This window comes from Eutrigla gurnardus, assembly GCF_963514095.1.
Source record: "Eutrigla gurnardus genome assembly, chromosome: 15".
Lineage (NCBI taxonomy): Eukaryota > Metazoa > Chordata > Actinopteri > Perciformes > Triglidae > Eutrigla > Eutrigla gurnardus.
In genome coordinates this window covers 3,382,732-3,403,916 of record NC_139938.1, presented here as the reverse complement: position 1 = coordinate 3,403,916, position 21,185 = coordinate 3,382,732, and the positions used below count along the sequence as shown (strand labels likewise).

At 40.3% G+C, this 21,185-nt stretch overlaps 1 long non-coding RNA gene and 1 pseudogene across 2 annotated transcripts in view; one reads left to right on the top strand and one right to left on the bottom strand.

Moving 5' to 3' along the window:
* Positions 1–1,430: 1,430 nt before the first annotated feature.
* On the top strand, positions 1,431–3,426 carry LOC311025689. Its single transcript, XR_014598410.1, has 3 exons — positions 1,431–1,837; positions 2,105–2,266; positions 3,185–3,426. It is a non-coding gene; the product is annotated as an uncharacterized lncRNA (long non-coding RNA).
* A 5,708-nt stretch (positions 3,427–9,134) lies between these two features.
* LOC311025297 (protein phosphatase methylesterase 1-like) overlaps positions 9,135–21,185 on the bottom strand; it is a 59,888-nt pseudogene continuing 47,837 nt past the window's right edge. Inside the window, exons 3-8 of the transcript in view lie at positions 11,363–11,447; positions 11,158–11,224; positions 10,250–10,301; positions 9,668–9,822; positions 9,445–9,535; positions 9,135–9,293 (exon numbers count right to left, since the gene is read on the bottom strand). The product of the transcript in view is annotated as a protein phosphatase methylesterase 1-like (transcript). The remainder of the gene's footprint in view (positions 9,294–9,444; positions 9,536–9,667; positions 9,823–10,249; positions 10,302–11,157; positions 11,225–11,362; positions 11,448–21,185) is intronic.

Below are 21,185 nucleotides of genomic sequence, written 5' to 3'. Positions count from 1 at the left end.
TTGTACAGTGTATTGCTGTGAAAGCAAAGCATTCTGGGAGTCATGACGCTTGCTCAAGTACGGAAGCGCATTGCATTCACTGGATAAAACGCCTTATCTCGTAATTATGAGAAAAGATCTCGTAATTATGAGATCAGGATCTCGTAATTATGAGAAAATATCTCGTAATTACGAGATCAGGATCTCGTAATTATGAGAAAAGATCTCGTAATTACGAGATCAGGATCTCGTAATTATGAGAAAATATCTCGTAATTACGAGATCAGGATCTCGTAATTACGAGAAAAGATCTCGTAATTATGAGATCAGGATCTCGTAATTATGAGAAAAGATAAAAGATAGTCCTCTCTCAGTGGCAATGATGGCGCTATCGCAGTTAATCTGCTATTACCACCTTCTCGGCTTGAGATACTGGGAAATTTTGAGGTTTCTGGAAATGAGGATGGTTTCAATATCAGTATGTCAACACTGCGCACGCATCTCAAGACGTTGGGATTCCTGATCTCATAATTACGAGATGTTTTCTCATAATTACGAGATCCTGATCTCATAATTACGAGATTTTTTCTCATAATTAGGCTACGAGATGTTTTCTCATAATTACGAGATCTTTTCTCATAATTACGAGATAAGGCGTCTAATTTTTTTTTATCCAGTGAATGCAATGCGCTTCCGTAGGCTACTCAAGCATCCCAACGGTCAAATGTTTCTTTTCACAGTTATTTACTGCTTACAGCTGAGAATCTCGGGAAAATAACATGATCATTCATATTTGAAGTTTGAAGGATAATCATTAGTCAGAGCTGAAATAGTCATTCTTAATTTGAAATTTTGTCTTGTATATTTTATACAGTCTATAGTTGATGCGTACGTAACCTTATGTCACTTTAATTTGACCAGATAAAGAGGAAATATTTAAAAGTTGCACTTATTTTTTTCGCGTTGTGACCGTTCAGCACCACAGTTCGTCTGCACTGACGTCGCGGCAGCAGCAGCAGCAGCCTCCAGCGCAGGAAACACCGGAGAGACGACACCGAAAGCTTGGATTTATTAACGTTACGTGTCTAAGTTTTACCACCGCCAGGTTAGCGTCCAGTAGATTTATTTGGTTTACTATTTAGTCATTTTTCAGTGACTGTCGATGAAGACGGCGCCTTAAAGGAGAAATCCGGTCATTTTTGACCCCATTTCCGTTGTCCTCAGGGTCATCCCGACTTTTTTTTTATCACCGCCAAGTTTGGAGCGTCCAGTGGATTTATTTAGTTAATTTTTGAGCTCCAGACCAGACGAAAAGACAAAGAAGGGAAACGAGTACCCCATGGTAAGTCAAGTTCTCAACTTAAGCTCAACTTTTCCAACACGTATGCTAGCACAGCACATGTAAAGGCTAGCTAACTGCTAACTAAGGCGTTAACTGTCTTAGCGCTTCGTCAGATGCTTAATAATATTGTATGGTTGCATAATATATTAATACCAACAAGGGAGACGAGGCAGCAGTCTAGCATGTGTTTCTAGAATGTTCAGTTGTCAGTTTTGCGGCCATGCATGTGGTACTAATATGCCTTTGTAGGCAGATGCCAGTATAGATGATGTAGTCAATTTTATTCCAGATTAAGACATAGAAATTATTGAAATGCAATGAATGGAGCTCAGTGTAATTTTTAAATAATTTCTTTCAATATGACATTGATGACAACCATAGTTAAAACATTGTTTAATTATATTAACATTAACTTAGAACTGCAATGCTGTTTTTGTCTCCTATATAGGTGTCAGCAACAGCAGCGACTGTGAAGACATCATTCGCCCTGGCCATAGCCCTTGTTGATCATTCTAGGTAAACCCTAAGTCCCACATGTTTACTTACACTGTACTACTGCACATATGCAGAGTATTTCTATTGAACCTGAATCTCAAAGAGACGGCTTGGCCCACTCGCTATGTGCATTCTCGTTGTTGGGTGTGGAATGCTACTGACCCTCTATAACACATACATCAAAGGCAGTGCAATGGACGAAAACAATATAGCAGCAAGTGGCCACCTGATAATACATCAAATGGTCAATGTGACAATCAGCCTAACTCTTTTTTCATTGTGTTTCAGGTCCAATGATTTGTGACCAGCGTTAGATGTAAGCATCGAGGGTCAGTTGGTGTGTGAAGGAGCATCGTTTGTTTTGGGGCTTGCTGTTGTCTTCACGTGCTACTCCAACTTCAACCTCCAATATCAGGATCAGGCTGCCTGCACACTTGAATTCATACAGAGGTAAGTTTGAATCCGATATCGAGGCATTAGCGTCAGATGTGTATTGCTGTATAGTAGGGCCCCACTCTGAATCTCAGACTCCCAAACTGAGTAGGTAGCTGATTGATGTATTTAGTATTTCCATCACTTTAATTTAATAAATTCCACAATATAATCATCCTATTTTCAACATTTTGTTGTTCTGGATTACTATGGGCAGAAATATGTGTCACTACAAACTGAATTTGAATCATTTATATTTTTATTTTAATTGATTAATTGATTAGTTTGGAACTGAATTCCAATAAACTGAATACAGGATAAGCAGTAGACGATGGATGGAGCAATTCAAATTCAGATATAAATTATTAAATATATTTTTTAGTGACACACAATTCTGCCCAAAGATAAATCTTCTAGAGCAAAGTGTTATTGTACTATTTCAGTCACTGAAGGTCAAAGGTCCCAGTCAAATTGTATTTTTGTAACACCGTAGAAGTGCCACATTGCCATAGCTACATTTTAGTCACTGAATTATCCACAACACGTTCCTGTTTCACAATAAAAGCCTTGTTATGTATTGAATGGATTCTGTCCATTGAAATGCTACAGGGCTTTTAATTTGAAACATATACAGGAATTCTTGAGTTTGTATTAACAGCATAATGCAGTAACACAAATTTGACAGTAGCTGGACGCAGATCAGACAATAAGGAAGCTTCCTACTAAAATATGAGCAAATACAGGAGACTTATGGAACAGAGGGAATTAGAAATAAATGCCCGTCTCTAATATAAGCCTGCTTCAAATAAAGCCCTGTTATCCTCTGTATGTGAGGTAAATAAAGGCCCCGGCCACTAATTGAGAATTTACGGTATGCTACAAGTGATTTCCTAATTCTTTTTTGTGTCTCTTGTTTTACCTTGCTATGCTTTGTAGAAGCTAAGTTGGGATCAACCCAGAGAGAGGGACAAAGGCACGGCGGGGGAAAGTGACCAGCAAGAAGAGTGGGAAAATGGACAGGCGACATCCCCGACATGTGTGCACACTCTTGAGGATGCTCATGGATTTTGAGTGGGACTTTGTGTGAGTTGGACATTCACTACCCTGACCTGCACTCATTCACAACAGTCTTTTTATTTGTAGGGGCTGTATTTTATTATTTTTTATTTCATTTTGTTAACAAATTTCACCCACCATGTTTAATGTTTAAGCTATTGGGCCAGCACTCAGTATTGTTCAATAACATGGTTCTGTGAACCCCCAAGCGTAATGGGGGAGGCTATTTCCTTTTGAAACAGAGAAGTCACAGTACTATTTACTCTGTCCGTAAAGTACAAATGTTTTCAGCCCATCACTCATCAGATACATACACACACACACATACACACTCACTCTCAAACACACACACACACACACACACACACTCACCATCCACACTATTTTTGTTGGTAAGGGATTGAGTATTTGAATGTTTTACATGTTATTTTCTGTCAAACTCAGGGGTTACTCTAATAAACAAGAATAATATGAATATTTCCTGTTGTCTTGTTTATTCTTCCCAATTGTTATTTTTCATTTGCTTGTTAGTTTTTACAGATGCTTGTATCACCGGTTCCTAAATGTTTTGGGGAAAATAGTACCTGGACTCAGCGTGCTTATGAACCAGCAGCAGCGCGTCACACAAACATACAGGACCTCATCCTCTCAAACGACTTTAATGACAGGCAAGTAGTTACATTTGTCAATAAAAAAAGTCAACAAGAAAGCGATCGCTCACAGCGCAAAGGCATCAACGAGACGCTCAGTAAGTACAGCTGCGTCAAACAAATGTAATAAATGTGGGTTTTGTTAGCAGAAACTGCAATAAACATCAGAGTCCGACAATGACCATCCAACACATAAGAATATAGAAATACAATTATCTTTATTAGTTCATTCACGTGATTTCTCTCGTCTAAAAAAAGAGCCATGCATGGTCCATGCATCCCCAAAGTGAACAAGAATTGGATTTGTTGTGTTGACCGTTGAGACAGTCTCTCAATCGGATTAAAGAGAGAACACACATTTTTCTCATTGTCCATCCAGTCGACTGTGTCTCTCTTTTCCAGTGTTTGGCTAATTTTGACATTTGGAATGCTAAGAGGTACAATCTTGGACCTGGTAACCCTATTCCCCCTTTCTCCTACGGGAAGAATGCCTCATGAGAGGAAAATAGGCTTCTTGAAGGAAAATGGCATCTGTTTTGGATGCTTGTGTACAGGGCACATCAGTAAAGATTGCCGTAAAAGGATTTCCTGCTCAAGGTGTAGCCTTAAACATCCCACTGTACTTCACAAGGAACCCGTTAAAGAATCCGAGCGGACGCAGAGGAGCCCAGAGCTGCGTGTTGATAACGCACTGATGTCAAGTGGTCTAACGGGCTGGAGACCAGGACTGCAAACTGCCTATTGTACCAGTACAGGTTAAATCTAATAAAACCTGGTAACCCTATTCCCCCTTTCTCCCTAAGGGGCACATCATTTACTCAATTTGATTCATGCTTTTTTCGCTTCCCAGAGAAAATGTTTCACTATATTATCATACCTCCTAAAAATGTCACATATTGCTCTTTGTAGGAGCCATATTGTGTCACTGGTGGATTATTTGTCTTTTGATTTGTTTGGTCTGGTTGTCACGGTGATACACAGGGCTTGGGTCACGTGGGCACGGGGGATGATTGCCGTAGGAGATATAGGGAACTGGATCACCTGCACTGGGGGAGGAGAGAGAGGAGTGTAGGTAGCCGTAATATTTGTTGACCGCATTTGTTCAGTTTGTTGCTTTGTTACATATTCGCCACCAGTGCACGTTTTCCATCCTTTAGGCGTGTGTAATCTAGCCGCTGAAGTAGCTGTGATCATTTTAAGTTATTAAATGATTGAAACTTACCTGGACTCAGCGTGCTTATGAACCAGCAGCAGCGCGTCACACAAACATACAGGACCTCATCCTCTCAAACGACTTTAATGACAGGCAAGTCGTTACATTTGTCAAAAAAAAAAAAAAGTCAACAAGAAAGCGATCGCTCACAGCGCAAAGGCATCAACGAGACACTCAGTAAGAACAGCGGCTTCAAACAAATGTAATAAATGTGGGTATTATTTGTTTCATATTTGACATTTTCACAGGCTTTTATTCTGAAACTGTACATCAGAATGTTTTGATACTTATGGGTCACACTACCAGGTCATATACTATAACTCTGAAGTGGAATTATTCCTTGATAACAGGACGTTTCCTTTTAAATTGAACCCAAAATCCTGTGTAATATGTCTCATATTTGACACTTTGATGGGCTTTTATTTTGAAACTATACATCAGAATGTCTTGATACTTAATGGGTCACACTACGGGGTTGTATACTATAACCCTGAAGTGGAATTAGTCCGTGATAACAGGGCATTTCCTTTTAAATTGAATCCAGTCATATTTAATTTGTCTCATATATTTGTCAATCATATTTTGAAAAGGCACAAGCTAAACAGTTACTCAATGTCAATGCAGATTAATTCATTCCAAAACAAACAGAAACAAATACAAACATGAATACAACTTCATATGAACAAAACCAAAACTGCCCTACAAATTCAGAGACAAATGGAGAAACCAAACATGTGAGTTGCAAGAACGATACAACCGAAGAGCTAGAATCACAGATATTGCTGACTTCATTGAAAGGCAAGTGAAAATTATGACAGATCCTGTGTTCGGCAATATACAAGACTCTCAACCAATAACTATGATTAGAGGAACAAACAAACCTAAGCCACAGTTTCGTCCTGGAAACAAGGGGAGCAGTTTTGCTACCACTGTAGGCCCTCTGGAGAACAAACATCTGTCTGCAAGGAAAGAAAAGGAAATTGACCAAACGGGAAGGAGAGCATGCATCTGCTGTGGAGGAGGACACACGTTAGTGTACAGATGGGAAGAATGCCTCATGAGAGGAAAATCGGCTTCTTGAAGGAAAATGGCATCTGTTTTGGATGCTTGTGTACAGGGCACATCAGTAAAGATTGCCGCAAAAGGATTTCCTGCTCAAGGTGTAGCCTTAAACATCCCACTGTACTTCACAAGGAACCCGTTAAAGATTCCGAGCGGACGCAGAGGAGCCCAGAGCTGCGTGTTGATAACGCACTGATGTCAAGTGGTCTAACAGGGGCTGGAGACCAGGACTGCAAACTGCCTATTGTACCAGTACAGGTTAAATCTAATAAAGGAACCAAAATTGTTGTCACTTATGCTTTCTTGGATCAGGGGAGCACTGCTGTGTTTTGCACTGAGAGCTAAATGCAAAAACTCCACCTCACAGGGAGGAAGGGCCGCATTCACCTCCGAACCATGGGCCAGGAGAAAGTTGGAAGCAGCAACATTGTGTCAGGACTGGAGTTTGCAGCACTGGAGGGGGACAATTTTCTCGAGCTGCCAAGAGCTTACACGCAAGAGTCCATGCCTGTGAACAGAGGAAATATTCCGACTGAAAGGGATATTAAACAATGGTCATATCTGAAAGACATTCACTTACCTCAGATTGATGCAGGAATAGAGCTTCTTATAGGAACTAATGTCCCTAAAGCACTGGAACCGCTGGAAGTGGTGTGTAGCGTGAATGATGGACCGTATGCTCTCCGTACCATGCTGGGCTGGACTGTCTATGGTCCACTGACAGGAAACAGTGGAGATACTGTTAACCGGGAGCATCCACAAATAACTCAACAGAGTTTCAGTCGTGAACCTGGATGACCTCTGGCAGCAACAGTTTAAGATCGACTTCCCTGAAGGCAGCATTGATGAAAAACCTGCAATGTCATGAGAGGATCAAAGATTCTTGGAGTTTGTTACTTTAAGGAACATTGATGTCAATATGCCAAATAACAAAAGAATTGAAGAGTTTCAGAAGGACTCAACATTTCATAGAATCGGAATCAGAATCAGAATCAGGTTTATTGCCAAAGTAAGTTTTCACTTGCAAGGAATTTGTCTTGGTTGTGTATGGTGCATACAATAAACATGTAATAAAAAAGAGAAAAAGTACTGGAATAGAAATGTACACTAAAAAATATATAAGAGACACTATAACATAACATAAACAAGTATGTACAATATAACTGTTTTGGGGCAGTGCAGTTTGTGCAGGGAGTGCAAAAAATAACAAAACTGGATGTGCAAGTTCACAGTATATATACAATATATAGAGATGATGATATGTGCAATGATCAGGGATAATAGTCCAGGATGTGTGTTACTGCAACATGTAGTTACTGGGTGTCTAAGTTTTACCACCGCCAGGTTAGCGTCCAGTAGATTTATTTGGTTTACTATTTAGTCATTTTTCAGTGACTGACGGCGCCTTAAAAGAGAAATCCGATAATTTTTGACCCCATTTCCGTTGTCCTCAGGGTCATCCCGACTTATTAGAAACAAAAAACCCGACAAAAATTGACGTTGCCTAGCCCGAGATCTGTACCTGCCTGGCAGCCTTCCAGACTCGCTCCAATGCTAACCCATTGGGGCACGTTATATCTGCTTTCCTGGGCCTCAGAAAACAATTCCAAGAAATATGCAACACAGGTTGGGTCCGTACGAGACACCACGGCGCTCGTTTAGCTCAAATAGTGTGGCAAAATGACATAAATATGTGTGTTTTAGCATGAAGTTACTCACCTCAAATCACCCCGTAGACATTAGCAGTAGATAGCCGAGCGCCTGTCGTCCCTCCCAGTCACCACAGAAACGAAAACGTTTTCCTCGTAGTTTTGATTTTGTATCCATAAAGAAACGACCGAGCAGTGCAGTCGTCATGTCCGTAATAAATCCATGAAGCTGTTATATCCATATGTATGACTATGTTACAACATAGCAACGATAGCTTCAGCTAGTAACCTGCCGGGTGCTCGTTATCACTCTGTTGTGTCTCTCATCACTCTGTTGATGAGAGTATGCAGTCTGCACACGCGTCACGCGACACGCGACTCCCACTCGTGCTGTCAACACAACTAGCCTACTGAGACTGCGTGAGATTTGTTGTGGCTGTAGCAGGTTCAACTGTCACACAGGCTAAGCAATCTTACTATGTAGGCTAGCGCTAGTTACACTGTCATATGGACATGACAGCACTGCTCGATGGAAAGAAGTTTGTCACTGTATTGGCTTGAAAACAGCTCCAGAGTGAGGACGTCGGGAGACGGGAACTTGCGCGAGACTTTTGGCTCCCGGCTACTGTTTAGCTGTAAGCAGTCGTTGCTATGTTGTAACATAGTCATACATATGGACATAACAGCTTCCTGGATTTATTACGGACAGGACGACTGCACTGCTCGATCATTTCTTTATGGATACAAAATCTACGAGGAAAACGTTTTCGTTTCTGCGGTGACTGGGAGGGACGAGCGCCCGGCACGTTACTAGCTGAAGCTATCGTTGCTATGTTGTAACATAGTCATACATATGGACATAACAGCTTCCTGGATTTATTACGGACAGGACGACTGCACAGCTCGGTCGTTTCTTTATGGATATAAACTACGAGGAAAACGTTTTCGTTTCTGCGGTGACTGGGAGGGACGACAGGCGCTCGGCTATCGACTGCTAATGTCTACGGAGTGATTTGAGATGAGTAACTCCATGCAAAAACACACATATTTATGTCGTTTTGCCACACTATTTGAGCTAAACAAGCGCCGTGGTGTCTCGTATGGACCCAACCTGTGTTGCATAGGTCTTGGAATTGGTTTCTGAGGCCCAGGAAAGCAGATAAAAGTTGCCCCAATGGGTTAGCATTGGAGCGAGTCTGGAAGGCTGCCAGGCAGGTACTAGGCAACGTCAATTTTTGTCTGTTTTTTTGCTTCTAATAAGTCGGGATGACCCTGGGGACAACGGAAATGGGGTCAAAAATTACCGGATTTCTCCTTTAACGTACAGATGAGAAGCAGAGAAGACATACTTTTTCACCTGGCCTCCCATTGACACTCGTGCTGACTCCATGTTTCGAATCTGGCCACTCTTCACACTGATGGCAAAGGAGAAGCAACACAGGGGTTAATGCTTTCAGCGAGGTTCTTTTCGGTTTTAGTAAATAATGTGTATGACACTATATGCTACCATTAACCAAATTGCAGAGTAGTATATTTTAGTCCAATCATACATCGAAGCAGGTTTACCTCCACTCAATGGCATTCTCCAGAGATTTAAATGTCTTTGGCCGACTTCTGAGGAAATTCTGCATACTGTTCAAAGCATCCATCGCTGTGCCTGAATGCAATAAACAACAATCACTTGACATGAATACACCGATTAATACGGAGATCATTTGATTTAATTACGAACATTTATCATGTAAATTAAGCGTCATAAATAGAAAAATATCTGTCTCCAGTTAGTTACCTTCTACAACGTCAATGACACAGAGGCCAAGCAGGGATGGTATATGGTTGGCAGCGGCAGTGTGAACTGCAATGGCCCCACCCATGCTGTGTCCAATAATCATGATGGGAGGTGGGCTCTCCCCATAGAGCACCTCCACCACTTTGCCAATGTCCCTTTTGAAAGAAAAGGCAAGATAACCGTTTTACATTCCTGTCATGTGTCAGTGTTTCTGTGTGTACAGTCAGAGACCTCCAGACAGAGTGTATAACGACTAATCATTTCATTTTCATTTTAAAAGCATATTTATCAACTCATTCATCTAAATGCACACCATCACAAGAATCCATACAACTCTCAAATGACTTTCTTCCTTCTGGACTGAGCCGTGAAAGCAAGACCATACAAGGATGCACCAAACATACCCTGCCTTTAGGTGGGAAGCTGCACGGACGTAAGCTGACTGTGTGTGTGACTCGATTCTGTCGGCTGTCCTGCAGGATCATACTGTCCCCTCAGGCTTCCCATATTTTTCTGTGATTCAAGGCCAAGCTGTGGAGAGTGAGTGCGTATGTTATATCAACTGCACACAAAGCAACTTACTTGGCCATCGTGTCCGCAGAGAGATCATCAGGATTTTTCACTTTTGTGTCACCTATAGGTAATGAGAGAAGCACATTTTACAACTTGTTCCACCAAAGAAATGAAGATGCAATGTATAATCTCTATAAAAAAAAAGTGCCTGCATTCATATGCAGAACCTTTTGGTACAGGAAATGTTCTGGTTCCCGTTTGTAGTCAGTGACTAATCACATTGGCAGGCTTTGGATGATTGCAGGTAAACAATCCATGGGAAGAGCAAAAAGGGGAACACACTGGCCGAAGTGCAATCAAGGCTTTAACTTTTTATTGGTTTAAAATTAGCTTGTTAACTTGCTACTTGTGAAACAACCCAGTTGAAAACGTCATCTCTCAACTCCAACTCCAGTCTCGCATCTCAAGTTGCTAATCGGACTGTAAACAATGAGCAACACACAGAAAGGGAAGTCTTGACTCTGGATATCTGCAGGTTAATCTAGCTAGCTAGCCAATCAGTTCTGAGATCGTGCACAGAACAGTGTCTGTGAAATAAACGCAAAACTACAATATGTTCTAGAAATAGATCAATGTTAAGGGCATATTACATTATTACAGAATGCAAATGGTGAGCTAAAATCGTGAGGATGCAGTGATCAACATTTTATTTTTTTAATTCATTAAGTAGACTATTTCCCATCCTGTGATAGACTGGCGACCTGTCCAGGGTGTACCCTGCCTTCGCCCAATGACAGCTGGTATCGGCTCCAGCACCCCCGTGACCCTGAATACAGGATAAGCGGTAGAAAATGGATGGATGGATGGATGGACTATTTCCCATTATAACTAAGCAAACTAATACATCTCCATCACAATCTCAATTTCCTAAACTATAAATAAAATATGTCTAGTTACATGTTGTCTCCCGTGACAACCTTTATTAACATGAGCTCGAAGGTCCATAGCCACCACCCTGCAGTTGATCCTGCTGCATATGACTGCCTGCAAAGACACATACGGAAACCATTTAATCAATCAAATAGCGTATAGCAAAGACGCTGAAATTAAAGAACAGCTCCATAAATATTCTATTATGAACATGCACTGAGTTTCTAATTCGTTATGAGGTATTATTCTCACAGTGAACACCGCCCAGGAGAGTGCAGAGTGTCCTCCTCCATGAAGCAGAAGCAGCACAGGACCATTGGCTCCACTGCAGAAAATTCTGAAAATGTTCAAGGTAGTCAAGGAAATTCAGAACATAGCCGTGCAAGAATTCGCTGCTCAAAATACAATACACATGAATTGCATAAAGTGCTAATTTTCTATACTAAGCTGAAGTTAGACAGCACACTGGTCTCAAGAAAAGGCTAAATCTGAAATGACCTAGTTGGCTTTGAATGCTCTGGGTGATTTCCACACCAAAAGTGTCAAATATGATATAAATATTTTCTGACAAACACAAGAAGGATATATCTTTGCCATTTTCATTTTCCACCTCAACATGGTTTCTAAGTAGTGACTCCAGGGCAGGGGTGAGAAATCTCTCTTCCGTCCAGGTCTGTATAGAAAAAAAGAGCAAAAGTGTAAACCAATCTCATATTGCAACAGGATAATTAAAACGGTCAAATGCTACTACATTGAGTCCCAAATAGATTAAAGAAGATACAGATTAAAGATTGATGATGGGACACAAGTAATGCAAACAATAAATTGTGAAATTCAGTAATATATTATTATTATATATCTATTATTATAGACTGGTTACCTGTCTGTCTCTACATGTCAGCCCTGTGATAGACTGGTTACCTGTCTGTCTCTACATGTCAGCCCTTTGATAGACTGGTTACCTGTCTGTCTCTACATGTCAGCCCTGTGATAGACTGGTTACCTGTCTGTCTCTATATGTCAGCCCTGTGATAGACTGGTTACCTGTCTGTCTCTACATGTCAGCCCTGTGATAGACTGGTTACCTGTCTGTCTCTACATGTCAGCCCTTTGATAGACTGGTTACCTGTCTGTCTCTACATGTCAGCCCTGTGATAGACTGGTTACCTGTCTGTCTCTACATGTCAGCCCTTTGATAGACTGGTTACCTGTCTGTCTCTACATGTCAGCCCTGTGATAGACTGGTTACCTGTCTGTCTCTACATGTCAGCCCTTTGATAGACTGGTTACCTGTCTGTCTCTACATGTCAGCCCTGTGATAGACTGGTTACCTGTCTGTCTCTACATGTCAGCCCTGTGATAGACTGGTTACCTGTCTGTCTCTACATGTCAGCCCTGTGATAGACTGGTTACCTGTCTGTCTATACATGTCAGCCCTGTGATAGACTGGCGAGTCCAGGGTGAACCCTGACCATCACCAAACAGGACGCAAACATTAGACCTGTCTCTTTGGAGACCAGTCACCCTTAAATGTACATTAATATCTCCAGACACTGCTTTTCGTGTAATGAATGCTCCTGACATATCTAAGCTCATGTCGGTTAACATAACGGATCAAATAGTTTAACCTAAAATACATAATTATTGTTATAATGCTTAGGTTGCATTCCAAAGCTACGTGCTAAAACTCTGGCATCCATGGCAGCAACAGCTAGCTTAACTCCCGCTAGCTAACGCGTTGGCTTCAGCAGGCCTTTGAACAAACTGCGGAGACGCAGAGAGCATCGGTGGGATGGTGGAAGCTATAAAAAGTAACGTTAGACAGCACGCTAAATCATCCTGCTTCACTGCCATCTACTGGATATGAAATCAACTACAACACACCAGTGTTTACAACATTTCTTATGATTTGAAAATGCTCTTAATGTAAATGATTTGCCCACTGAAGATTGTGCTCATTGTTAGAACTCCTTCAATTTGGTTCTTCATAGGAGGTGACTGTGAATTACTTTGAAATGTGGAATGGTGATGTTTTTATGTGAGTTTGCGCTTGAAACTTAAAAGCTTGTAACTTGCCTGCGTTCATTTGTACTCTCCAAAAGTAATAGCTTGTTAATAATAATTTCGAAGCTAACTTTGACGGCCAACAAGATTGTTTGCCTGTAGCACATAGGCCTACCTCTGGTAAAGCACTACTCACCTACTAATGCTCTCTTTTGTTTAATTTCCTTCCTGAGAGGCTGCTGAGCCCCTCACACGTTGGAGGGTTTCATCCCCACTCCAAAATGCCACTAATACGAAGCAAAATATCGTATTAGTACGAAAATATCAAAATATCCTTCCTACAATGACGCAGCAATGCAGATTGCGTCATTGGTCTGATCAGAGCTGGATTCGAACCGGTGAAGACCGGGCCAGAGTCTCCTGCGCATGGGCATTGCGCACCTATTCTTTAAGCACCTGCTCTTACCACTCGGCCACCGCGCGGTGGTATAGTGTGCTGTCACTAGAACCTTTATTTACCATGAGCTCGAAGGTCCATAGGTCCTGCTGCATATGACTGCCTGCAAAAACACATATGGAAACCATTTAATCAATCAAATAGCGTATAGCAAAGACGCTGAAATTAAAGAACAGCTCCATAAATATTCTATTATGAACATGCACTGAGTTTCTAATTCGTTATGAGGTATTATGCTCACAGTGAACACCGCCCAGGAGAGTGCAGAGTGTCCTCCTCCATGAAGCAGAAGCAGCACAGGACCATTGGCTCCACTGCAGAAAATTCTGAAAATGTTCAAGGTAGTCAAGGAAATTCAGAACATAGCCGTGCAAGAATTTATGGAGGACTAAACATGACTTAAGTATAAATAAATAAATGTATAAATAAATACAGGAATAAATAAATAAAAGCTGAAATGAATAAATAAATGTATAAATAAATACAGGAATAAATAAATAAATGCTGAAATGAATAAAAAAATAAATAAATGCATAAATAAATGTATAAATAAATAAATAAAATAATAAATAACAGAATAAATATTTCTACATTTCTGTTCACCTACATTTATTTATGTATTTCTGTGTCCATATGTTAATGAAGTAGGAGGTCCTAACCTCAGTCAACAGCATGATTGGTTACAGGAGCTTGCTCGATTCGGGCCTACTACTTCTGCCTTACTAGCGGAGCTGATTCCTGTACAGGAATGTTGCTGGCTACTAGCCCGCCCGCTCAGCTAACCGTTAGCTGCAGTTGTTGACATTTATTATTTATGTAGCTCTGGTTTAGTAATGGCATTTTTGGTACGAGCGATTGCGAATGAATTACGATCATTAGCGAACGATTTAGAGAACCATGCAACCAACGACTATGTTCAGTTTCGTCTGGATAGATTGATGGATGACTTGGCTCAGCTCAACGCCGATATGGATGTGGAAATGGAGCTAGCAGTGTTAGACGGTCTTGAAGAAGTCGCCCGCCAACTTTACACCCTGTCAGAGTCAGAAGAAGGGACCCTTGGACGTCCGTCGTACAATATACCCCCCACTTTAATCGAAGCACACCTACTGCGGGGGCACACTGCTGGGGAAATAGCACAGGTGTTCGGAGTGTGCGAGAGAACAATTCGTCGGAGGATGGCACAGTACGGAATAGGGTAATTTTTACTCCTAACGCTACATTGTCTTTTTGTCTGGTTTCCCGTGTCTCGTCTTTTAAAGGTGGCAATATATGTGTGCAAATTCACAGAGATATTTAACTAGCTAGTGTTTATTGATGGTAATGTTGCTCACCTTATCTCCAAATACCACTGGGAAATAGACTGTGTTTATCTTATATAGTCGTATCTTATATAACGTTAGGTGCACATTTGAGTCCAAGCTTTTAGTATAAATTGTTCATGATATCAACATTTATACAATAATATGTCTCCTTGCACTGCTTTGAGTTTTGCACTGAGTTTAAGTTAACTAAAAATTAACTAACGTTACTGATATTAACTTACATTAATATGCACTGGGAATAGGTCTAACAATACTTGATTATATAGGCCTATATGCTTTGGTTTTCAACGACAGATGGACTGGTGACTAACATGCTTATATTACTGACAAACTTAGTGTAGGAGCCAACATTGGTTTGGCCTGTATTATTAATTGTTTATCCTGCACACGCTCTTTGGTTCCTATCATTTCCGGCAATTAACACCTGGGTGTGTTATGTCTCAGACAAGACAACACTGAGCCTCTTAGCGGCCTTTTAAATTGGACAATTAGTCGCTACACTTAGTTTATCATATGTACTCCTTACAGGTAGTGGATTTGTGCTGCTGCATTTGTTGATACTGTACATGGGTGCCATTAATTAACATCTTCAGTTTGTCAGATGATCTGTAACCCTATTTCTGGAGTAAAAAGTGAACAGAGTCAGATGTGACATTTCAGCACAATTGCATTAGTTTGACACATGATAGTGTTGCATATATAAACTCATACAATACGAAAGATTTTAACTTAAATTATAAATAAAATGTATAAACTTCTACAGGACACAGCAGCTGAATTTAGACTAAACAGGAATGAGGTTTGTTTTAGGTGACACTGATTTAAAATAATCGTCGTTTTGTTTTTACTGTGAGATGGGTGACATTTCTTCGTTGCCTCTTGTGACTTTTTTCTTGTTATTTTTGATGATCAGAGTCCACAATCTATTAACTCCAATAGAGGACAACAATCTGGATGAAACTGTGACCCAAATTCTGCAGCAGCATCCCATGTCTGGATACAAAATGATGGTTGGGCACCTGAATGCACAAGGCATACGCATACAAAGTAAGGAATTGTATTCATTACCCATTCATTTGTTCAGGGGTTATTTGATGTTGGGATTTGGCCTACTTGCCGATTTACTCACAATGTGAGGAAGCTGCTTTATTTAGTGCTAGTCTGGATTTTATCTGGATTTGTGAATTCACTGCCAGATTGGGGAATGCTTAACTTTTTTTCTGTACACCATATCTGTGAATTTTTTTGCCTATTATAGGACAGCGTGTCCAGGAATCCATGCGGCGAGTGGATCCTGGTGGAGTTTTGATGCGCACCCTTCAGCTGAACCCAAGAAGGCGTAGGAAGTACTCTGTTAGAGCACCGAACAGTTTATGGCACATCGATGGAAATCACAAACTGATAAGGTATCGAAAAAACATTAACCATCTCAAGCATCCACTTTATTGTAGATTGTACTACTGTAAGATACTTACTACCCAGTTTAGTGTATATCCAGAGCAGTTACAAAAGCTCATCTACATTTTTAATTAACCTACAAGTGTCACTGCAAGCCGGACTGGGATTTATCAATGGTGGATGGATCAAATGATTTAATCCATCAGTGTTCTTGTGCATGCAAATCAGTTTTACTGACTTCTACCAGCATCAAAATTAAGAGTAATGCTGGTTGGTTCTTTGAACTTTTAGGTGGGGTGGCTTTTTAAAGTGGTCCGAACAGGTCAGTTAGAAACTGTGATAAACCTTCTGTTTTTGGCACAGTACTGAAATTGTAATCTTTGTATATACAGTCTGACAGGGGCTAAAATGGCTACGGCTCCCACACTGTGCACCCAATATTCCCAAATTAAAGTGGCACTCGACATTTTAACCTCAGCCATTGTCTTCTATGAAATCTAATATGCTGGAGTACAGTGCTAAAAACAGAAAATGTCAGTGACCAAAGACTGAAAACTCTTAAAAAAGACAACTTGCAGCTGGCCTCAAAGGCTATTTTTAATCAAAATACTCACCAGAACCTTGTATAAATTCGGGTGTGGGTGTACATTTTGTGAGCTGGATTGAATACAAAGAAATGGTGACCTAGAAGTATATCAGGATTTTATTTATGTTTGTGTGTTAAAGATTTCAGATAAAGAAGTTCTGATCAAATAGGCATATACAGTATGCTCTGTGTAAATCTGGCCTCAACTTGCACATACAGAGATGCATGATGCAGGTAGTGGTACTGATCTTAATCTGTTCTCATGCATATCTATTTCAGATGGCGTATTGTTGTGCATGGTGGTATTGACGGCTTTAGTCGTTTGATTGTATACTTGAGTGCCGCCACCAACAGTCGTGCAGCAACAGTCCTAAAAAGCTTTCTGGAAGCTGTCGATGTCTATGGTGTGCCATCACGTGTGAGGTCAGATAAAGGCGGGGAAAATGTTGATGTTGCACGCTACATGGTGGCTAATAGAGGACTGAACAGGAATTCACACATTGCTGGCAGGAGTGTCCATAACCAAAGGTAACATAATCTTCCATTCAAAATTTATCAAAATAACACTTTGTAAAAGATGGCAATATAAACTGACTTAACCTGTCTCTTCAAGTCTATCTTAATACAATCAAGCTTTTGTGGCAGCAGATTATGAGCTTCAGTTTCGTCTGGATAGATTGATGGATGACTTGGCTCAGCTCAACGCCGATATGGATGTGGAAATGGAGCTAGCAGTGTTAGACGGTCTTGAAGAAGTCGCCCGCCAACTTTACACCCTGTCAGAGTCAGAAGAAGGGACCCTTGGACGTCCGTCGTACAATATACCCCCCACTTTAATCGAAGCACACCTACTGCGGGGGCACACTGCTGGGGAAATAGCACAGGTGTTCGGAGTGTGCGAGAGAACAATTCGTCGGAGGATGGCACAGTACGGAATAGGGTAATTTTTACTCCTAACGCTACATTGTCTTTTTGTCTGGTTTCCCGTGTCTCGTCTTTTAAAGGTGGCAATATATGTGTGCAAATTCACAGAGATATTTAACTAGCTAGTGTTTATTGATGGTAATGTTGCTCACCTTATCTCCAAATACCACTGGGAAATAGACTGTGTTTATCTTATATAGTCGTATCTTATATAACGTTAGGTGCACATTTGAGTCCAAGCTTTTAGTATAAATTGTTCATGATATCAACATTTATACAATAATATGTCTCCTTGCACTGCTTTGAGTTTTGCACTGAGTTTAAGTTAACTAAAAATTAACTAACGTTACTGATATTAACTTACATTAATATGCACTGGGAATAGGTCTAACAATACTTGATTATATAGGCCTATATGCTTTGGTTTTCAACGACAGATGGACTGGTGACTAACATGCTTATATTACTGACAAACTTAGTGTAGGAGCCAACATTGGTTTGGCCTGTATTATTAATTGTTTATCCTGCACACGCTCTTTGGTTCCTATCATTTCCGGCAATTAACACCTGGGTGTGTTATGTCTCAGACAAGACAACACTGAGCCTCTTAGCGGCCTTTTAAATTGGACAATTAGTCGCTACACTTAGTTTATCATATGTACTCCTTACAGGTAGTGGATTTGTGCTGCTGCATTTGTTGATACTGTACATGGGTGCCATTAATTAACATCTTCAGTTTGTCAGATGATCTGTAACCCTATTTCTGGAGTAAAAAGTGAACAGAGTCAGATGTGACATTTCAGCACAATTGCATTAGTTTGACACATGATAGTGTTGCATATATAAACTCAACTCAAATTATAAATAAAATGTATAAACTTCTACAGGACACAGCAGCTGAATTTAGACTAAACAGGAATGAGGTTTGTTTTAGGTGACACCGATTTAAAATAATCGTCGTTTTGTTTTTACTGTGAGATGGGTGACATTTCTTCGTTGCCTCTTGTGACTTTTTTCTTGTTATTTTTGATGATCAGAGTCCACAATCTATTAACTCCAATAGAGGACAACAATCTGGATGAAACTGTGACCCAAATTCTGCAGCAGCATCCCATGTCTGGATACAAAATGATGGTTGGGCACCTGAATGCACAAGGCATACGCATACAAAGTAAGGAATTGTATTCATTACCCATTCATTTGTTCAGGGGTTATTTGATGTTGGGATTTGGCCTACTTGCCGATTTACTCACAATGTGAGGAAGCTGCTTTATTTAGTGCTAGTCTGGATTTTATCTGGATTTGTGAATTCACTGCCAGATTGGGGAATGCTTAACTTTTTTTCTGTACACCATATCTGTGAATTTTTTTGCCTATTATAGGACAGCGTGTCCAGGAATCCATGCGGCGAGTGGATCCTGGTGGAGTTTTGATGCGCACCCTTCAGCTGAACCCAAGAAGGCGTAGGAAGTACTCTGTTAGAGCACCGAACAGTTTATGGCACATCGATGGAAATCACAAACTGATAAGGTATCGAAAAAACATTAACCATCTCAAGCATCCACTTTATTGTAGATTTTACTACTGTAAGATACTTACTACCCAGTTTAGTGTATATCCAGAGCAGTTACAAAAGCTCATCTACATTTTTAATTAACCTACAAGTGTCACTGCAAGCCGGACTGGGATTTATCAATGGTGGATGGATCAAATTATTTAATCCATCAGTGTTCTTGTGCATGCAAATCAGTTTTACTGACTTCTACCAGCATCAAAATTAAGAGTAATGCTGGTTGGTTCTTTGAACTTTTAGGTGGGGTGGCTTTTTAAAGTGGTCCGCACAGGTCAGTTAGAAACTGTGATAAACCTTCTGTTTTTGGCACAGTACTGAAATTGTAATCTTTGTATATACAGTCTGACAGGGGCTAAAATGGCTACGGCTCCCACACTGTGCACCCAATATTCCCAAATTAAAGTGGCACTCGACATTTTAACCTCAGCCATTGTCTTCTATGAAATCTAATATGCTGGAGTACAGTGCTAAAAACAGAAAATGTCAGTGACCAAAGACTGAAAACTCTTAAAAAAGACAACTTGCAGCTGGCCTCAAAGGCTATTTTTAATCAAAATACTCACCAGAACCTTGTATAAATTCGGGTGTGGGTGTACATTTTGTGAGCTGGATTGAATACAAAGAAATGGTGACCTAGAAGTATATCAGGATTTTATTTATGTTTGTGTGTTAAAGATTTCAGATAAAGAAGTTCTGATCAAATAGGCATATACAGTATGCTCTGTGTAAATCTGGCCTCAACTTGCACATACAGAGATGCATGATGCAGGTAGTGGTACTGATCTTAATCTGTTCTCATGCATATCTATTTCAGATGGCGTATTGTTGTGCATGGTGGTATTGACGGCTTTAGTCGTTTGATTGTATACTTGAGTGCCGCCACCAACAATCGTGCAGCAACAGCCCTAAAAAGCTTTCTGGAAGCTGTCGATGTCTATGGTGTGCCATCACGTGTGAGGTCAGATAAAGGCGGGGAAAATGTTGATGTTGCACGCTACATGGTGGCTAATAGAGGACTGAACAGGAATTCACACATTGCTGGCAGGAGTGTCCATAACCAAAGGTAACATAATCTTCCATTCAACATTTATCAAAATAACACTTTGTAAAAGATGGCAATATAAACTGACTTAACCTGTCTCTTCAAGTCTATCTTAATACAATCAAGCTTTTGTGGCAGCAGATTATGAGCTTTTCAACATTAACGTTAGTGTAAATATCAAAAGAGTTGTTCTCTAATTGTCTCTCTGTAATCTATACTGACCAGGAGAACATTACTATTCTAGTGTGATTCCAATGTAAGTGATGACAAATCTAGTCCTCATTCTTTAGTTCAGCTGAACTTCATTCTGAAGCATATATAAGGCTTCAGCAGTCACAGAACAAGGCCAGCCATCACTTACAATAGAATGGTTAGCATTAGATTTTCCACAGCCAGTATAGATGGACAGAGGAACAACTACAGCAACAAAAAACTCTTTCATCATACATGTGGGCATGTGAGCATTGTTTGAAGACATACTTGAAAAAATCAACTTATCCTTTAAGAGAATTAAAATTAAACTTTGTCATTAACTGTTATTTAGAGTGAATATTGAATACATCACTTATTACTTACGTATTTAATTCAGTTCTAATTTACTGTGCTTATCATTGATGGGAGTGTTGTCATACACCAACAGTAGGTAAAAGTATTAGGTAAAGGTATTTTCCCTGTATGTTTTGTTTTTGTTCATTGTAGGTAGAATAAATAGTTTTTCCTTTATACCCATCAGAATCGAAAGGCTCTGGAGAGACGTTTATGTGGG